We start from the raw sequence: 6,515 nt of genomic DNA on the forward strand, positions 1-6,515 counted from the left end.
CAGCAAGATCGCTGAGAGTGCTATCTCTCTCTCTCCAGCAAGAACGCTGTGAGTGCTATCTCTCTCTCTCCAGCAAGGCTGCTGTGAGTATGATCTCTCTCTCCAGCAAGATCGCTGTGAGTGCTATCTCTCTCTCTCTCCAGCAAGGCTGCTGTGAGTGCTATCTCTCTCTCTCCAGCAAGACCGCTGTGAGTGCTATCTCTCTCTCTCTCCAGCAAGACCGCTGTCGGTGCTGTCTCTCTCTCCAGCAAGACCACTGTGAGTGCTATCTCTCTCTCCAGCAAGGCCGCTGTGAGTGCTATCTCTCTCTCTCTCCAGCAAGACCGCTGTGAGTGCTATCCCTCTCTCCAGCAAGACCGCTGTGAGTGCTATCTCTCTCTCCAGCAAGACCACTGTGAGTGCTATCTCTCTCCAGCAAGACGACTGTGAGTGCTATCTCTCTCTCTCTCCAGCTAGACCGCTGTGAGTGCTATCTCTCTCTCCAGCAAGACCGCTGTGAGTGCTATCTCTCTCTCCAGCAGGAACGCAGTGAGTGCTATCTCTCTCCAGCAAGACCGCTGTGAGTGCTATCTCTCTCTCTCCAGCAAGGCCGCTGTGAGGGCTATCTCTCTCTCCAGCAAGACCACAGAAAGTGCAATCTCTCTCTCCAGCAAGGCTGCTGTGAGTGCTATCTCTCTCTCTCTCCAGCAAGGCTGCTGTGAGTGCTATCTCTCTCTCCAGCAAGATCACTGTGAGTGCTATCTCTCTCTCCAGCAGGACCGCTGTGAGTGCTATCTCTCTCTCTCTCCAGCAAGACCGCTGTGAGTGCTATCTCTCTCTCCAGTAAGGCTGCTGTGAGTGCTATCTCTCTCTCCAGCAAGATCACTGTGAGTGCTATCTCTCTCTCCAGCAAGACCGCTGTGAGTGCTATCTCTCTCTCTCTCTCCAGCAAGGCTGCTGTGAGTGCTATCTCTCTCTCCAGCAAGGCTGCTGTGAGTGCTATCTCTCTCTCTCTCCAGCAAGATCACTATGAGTGCTATCTCTCTCCCCAGCAAGACCGCTGTGAGTGCTATCTCTCTCTCCAGCAAGACCACTGTGAGTGTGATCTCTCTCTCCAGCAAGATCGCTGTGAGTGCTATCTCTCTCTCTCCAGCAAGGCTGCTGTGAGTGCTATCTCTCTCTCCAGCAAGATCGCTGTGAGTGCTATCTCTCTCTCCAGCAAGGCCGCTGAGAGTGTGATCTCTCTCTCCAGCAAGATCGCTGTGAGTGCTATCTCTCTCTCTCTCCAGCAAGACCGCTGTGAGTGCTAGCTCTCTCTCCAGCAAGGCTGCTGTGAGTGCTATCTCTCTCTCTCTCCAGCAAGACCGCTGTGAGTGCTATCTCTCTCTCCAGCAAGGCTGCTGTGAGTGCTATCTCTCTCTCTCTCCAGCAAGACCGCTGTGAGTGCTATCTCTCTCTCCAGCAAGGCCGCTGAGAGTGCTATCTCTCTCTCTCCAGCAAGGCTGCTGTGAGTGCTATCTCTCTCTCCAGCAAGACCGCTGTGGGTGCTGTCTCTCTCTCCAGCAAGACCAGAGAGTGCTATCTCTCTCTCTCTCCCGCAAGAGCGCTGTGAGTGCTATCTCTCTCTCCAGCAAGACCGCTATGAGTGCTATCTCTCTCTCCAGCAAGGCCGCTGTGAGTGCTATCTCTCTCTCCAGCAAGACCACTGTGAATGCTATCTCTCTCTCCAGCAAGACCGCTGTGACTGCTATTTCTCTCTCCAGCAAGATCGCTGTGAGTGCTATTTCTGTCTCTCTCCAGCAAGATCGCTGTGAGTGATATCTCTCTCTCCAGCAAGGCCGCTGTGAGTGCTATCTCTCTCTCTCCAGCAAGACCGCTGTGAGTGCTATCTCTCTCTCCAGCAAGACCGCTGTGAGTGCTATCTCTCTCTCTCTCCAGCAAGACCGCTATGAGTTCTATCTCTCTCTCCAGCAAGGCCGCTGTGAGTGCTATCTCTCTCCAGCAAGACGACTGTGAGTGCTATCTCTCTCTCCAGCAAGAACGCTGTGAGTGATATCTCTCTCTCCAGCAAGGCCGCTGTGAGTGCTATCTCTCTCTCTCCAGCAAGACCACTGTGACTGCTATCTCTCTCTCCAGCATGATCGCTGTGAGTGCTATCTCTCTCTCTCCAGCAAGGCTGCTGTGAGTGCTATCTCTCTCTCCAGCAAGGCTGCTGTGAGTGCTATCTCTCTCTCTCCAGCAAGGCTGCTGTGAGTGCTATCTCTCTCTCTCTCCAGCAAGACCGCTGTGAGTGCTATCTCTCTCTCTCTCCGGCAAGATCGCTGTGAGTGCTATCTCTCTCTCCAGCATGACCTCTGTGAGTGCTACCTCTCTCTCCAGCAAGACCGCTGTGAGTGCTATCTCTCTCTCCAGCAATACGACTGTGAGTGCTATCTCTCTCTCCAGGAAGGCCGCTGTGAGTGCTATCTCTCTCTCCAGCAAGACTGCTGTGAGTGCTATCTCTCTCTCTCTCCAGCAAGACCGCTGTGAGTGCTATCTCTCTCTCCAGCAAGACCGCTGTGAGTGCTATCTCTCTCTCCAGCAAGACCGCTGTGAGTGCTATCTCTCTCTCCAGCAAGATCGCTGTGAGTGCTATCTCTCTCTCCAGCAAGATCGCTGTGAGTGCTATCTCTCTCTCCAGCAAGGCCGCTGTGAGTGCTATCTCTCTCTCTCCAGCAAGGCTGCTGTGAGTGCTATCTCTCTCTCCAGCAAGGCTGCTGTGAGTGCTATCTCTCTCTCCAGCAAGACGAATGTGAGTGCTATCTCTCTCTCCAGCAAAGCTGCTGTGAGTGCTATCTCTCTCTCCAGCAAGATCGCTGTGAGTGCTATCTCTCTCTCCAGCAAAGCTGCTGTGAGTGCTATCTCTCTCCAGCAAGACCACTGTGACTGCTATCTCTCTCTCCAGCAAAACCGCTGTGAGTGCTATCTCTCTCTCTCTCCAGCAAGATCGCTGTGAGTGCTATCTTTGGGGCAGCAGGGTAGCATGGTGGTTAGCATAAATGCTTCACAGCTCCAGGGTCCCAGGTTCGATTCCCGGCTGGGTCACTGTCTGTGTGGAGTCTGCACGTCCTCCCCCTGTGTGCGTGGGTTTCCTCCGGGTGCTCCGGTTTCCTCCCACAGTCCAAAGATGTGCAGGTTAGGTGGATTGGCCATGCTAAATTGCCCGTAGTGTCCTAATAAAAGTAAGGTTAAGGGGTGGGGGTGGTTGTTGGGTTACGGGTATAGGGTGGATACGTGGGTTTGAGTAGGGTGATCATGGCTCGGCACAACATTGAGGGCCGAAGGGCCTGTTCTGTGCTGTACTGTTCTATGTTCTATGTTCTCTCTCTCCAGCAAGACCGTTGTGAGTGCTATCTCTCTCTCCAGCAAGAACGCTGTGAGTGCTATCTCTCTCTCTCTCCAGCAAAGCTGCTGTGAGTGCTATCTCTCTCCAGCAAGAACGCTGTGAGTGCTATCTCTCTCTCTCTCCAGCAAGACCGCTGTGAGTGCTATCTCTCTCTCCAGCAAGACCGCTGTGAGTGCTATCTCTCTCTCTCTCCAGCAAGACCGCTGTGAGTGCTATCTCTCTCTCCAGCAAGGCCGCTGTGAGTGCTATCTCTCTCTCTCTCCAGCAAAGCTGCTGTGAGTGCTATCTCTCTCCAGCAAGAACGCTGTGAGTGCTATCTCTCTCTCTCTCCAGCAAGACCGCTGTGAGTGCTATCTCTCTCTCCAGCAAGACCACTGTGAGTGCTCTCTCTCTCTCCAGCAAGACCGCTGTGAGTGCTATCTCTCTCCAGCAAGACCGCTGTGAGTGCTATCTCTCTCTCCAGCAAGACCGCTGTGAGTGCTATCTCTCTCCAGCAAGACCACTGTGAGTGCTATCTCTCTCTCCAGCAAGACCACTGTGAGTGCTATCTCTCTCTCCAGCAAGGCCGCTGTGAGTGCTATCTCTCTCTCTCTCCAGCAAGACCGCTGTGAGTGCTATCTCTCTCTCCAGCAAGACCGCTGTGAGTGCTATCTCTCTCTCCAGCAAGACCGCTGTGAGTGCTATCTCTCTCTCCAGCAAGACCGCTGTGAGTGCTATCTCTCTCTCCAGCAAGACCACTGTGAGTGCTATCTCTCTCTCTCTCCAGGAAGGCCGCTGTGAGTGCTATCTCTCTCTCCAGCAAGAACGCTGTGAGTGCTATCTCTCTCCAGCAAGATCGCTGTGAGTGCTATCTCTCTCTCCAGCAAAGCTGCTGTGAGTGCTATCTCTCTCTCCAGGAAGGCCGCTGTGAGTGCTATCTCTCTCTCTCTCCAGCAAGACCGCTGTGAGTGCTATCTCTCTCTCCAGCAAGAACGCTGTGAGTGCTATCTCTCTCTCTCCAGCAAGACCACTGTGAGTGCTATCTCTCTCTCTCTCTCCAGCAAGACTGCTGTGAGTGCTATCTCTCTCTCTCTCCAGCAAGATCGCTGTGAGTGCTATCTCTCTCTCTCCAGCAAGACCGCTGTGAGTGCTATCTCTCCCTCCAGCAAGGCCGCTGTGAGTGCTATCTCTCTCTCCAGCAAGGCCGCTGTGAGTGCTATCTCTCTCTCCAGCAAGATCGCTGAGAGTGCTATCTCTCTCTCTCCAGCAAGAACGCTGTGAGTGCTATCTCTCTCTCTCCAGCAAGGCTGCTGTGAGTATGATCTCTCTCTCCAGCAAGATCGCTGTGAGTGCTATCTCTCTCTCTCTCCAGCAAGGCTGCTGTGAGTGCTATCTCTCTCTCTCCAGCAAGACCGCTGTGAGTGCTATCTCTCTCTCTCTCCAGCAAGACCGCTGTCGGTGCTGTCTCTCTCTCCAGCAAGACCACTGTGAGTGCTATCTCTCTCTCCAGCAAGACCGCTGTGAGTGCTATCTCTCTCTCTCTCCAGCAAGACCGCTGTGAGTGCTATCCCTCTCTCCAGCAAGACCGCTGTGAGTGCTATCTCTCTCTCCAGCATGACCGCTGTGAGTGCTATCTCTCTCCAGCAAGACGACTGTGAGTGCTATCTCTCTCTCTCTCCAGCTAGACCGCTGTGAGTGCTATCTCTCTCTCCAGCAAGACCGCTGTGAGTGCTATCTCTCTCTCCAGCAGGAACGCAGTGAGTGCTATCTCTCTCCAGCAAGACCGCTGTGAGTGCTATTTCTCTCTCTCCAGCAAGGCCGCTGTGAGGGCTATCTCTCTCTCCAGCAAGACCACAGAAAGTGCAATCTCTCTCTCCAGCAAGGCTGCTGTGAGTGCTATCTCTCTCTCTCTCCAGCAAGGCTGCTGTGAGTGCTATCTCTCTCTCCAGCAAGATCACTGTGAGTGCTATCTCTCTCTCCGGCAGGACCGCTGTGAGTGCTATCTCTCTCTCTCTCCAGCAAGACCGCTGTGAGTGCTATCTCTCTCTCCAGCAAGGCTGCTGTGAGTGCTATCTCTCTCTCCAGCAAGATCACTGTGAGTGCTATCTCTCTCTCCAGCAAGACCGCTGTGAGTGCTATCTCTCTCTCTCTCTCCAGCAAGGCTGCTGTGAGTGCTATCTCTCTCTCCAGCAAGGCTGCTGTGAGTGCTATCTCTCTCTCTCTCCAGCAAGATCACTATGAGTGCTATCTCTCTCCCCAGCAAGACCGCTGTGAGTGCTATCTCTCTCTCCAGCAAGACCACTGTGAGTGTGATCTCTCTCTCCAGCAAGATCGCTGTGAGTGCTATCTCTCTCTCTCCAGCCAGGCTGCTGTGAGTGCTATCTCTCTCTCCAGCAAGATCGCTGTGAGTGCTATCTCTCTCTCCAGCAAGGCCGCTGAGAGTGTGATCTCTCTCTCCAGCAAGATCGCTGTGAGTGCTATCTCTCTCTCTCTCCAGCAAGACCGCTGTGAGTGCTATCTCTCTCTCCAGCAAGGCTGCTGTGAGTGCTATCTCTCTCTCTCTCCAGCAAGACCGCTGTGAGTGCTATCTCTCTCTCCAGCAAGGCTGCTGTGAGTGCTATCTCTCTCTCTCTCCAGCAAGACCGCTGTGAGTGCTATCTCTCTCTCCAGCAAGGCCGCTGAGAGTGCTATCTCTCTCTCTCCAGCAAGGCTGCTGTGAGTGCTATCTCTCTCTCCAGCAAGACCGCTGTGGGTGCTGTCTCTCTCTCCAGCAAGACCAGAGAGTGCTATCTCTCTCTCTCTCCCGCAAGAGCGCTGTGAGTGCTATCTCTCTCTCCAGCAAGACCGCTATGAGTGCTATCTCTCTCTCCAGCAAGGCCGCTGTGAGTGCTATCTCTCTCTCCAGCAAGACCACTGTGAATGCTATCTCTCTCTCCAGCAAGACCGCTGTGACTGCTATCTCTCTCTCCAGCAAGATCGCTGTGAGTGCTATTTCTGTCTCTCTCCAGCAAGATCGCTGTGAGTGATATCTCTCTCTCCAGCAAGGCCGCTGTGAGTGCTATCTCTCTCTCTCCAGCAAGACCGCTGTGAGTGCTATCTCTCTCTCCAGCAAGACCGCTGTGAGTGCTATCTCTCTCTCTCTCCAGCAAGACCGCTATGAGTTCTATCTCTC

The sequence above is a fragment of the Scyliorhinus canicula genome, chromosome 1 (assembly GCF_902713615.1).
Source record: "Scyliorhinus canicula chromosome 1, sScyCan1.1, whole genome shotgun sequence".
Lineage (NCBI taxonomy): Eukaryota > Metazoa > Chordata > Chondrichthyes > Carcharhiniformes > Scyliorhinidae > Scyliorhinus > Scyliorhinus canicula.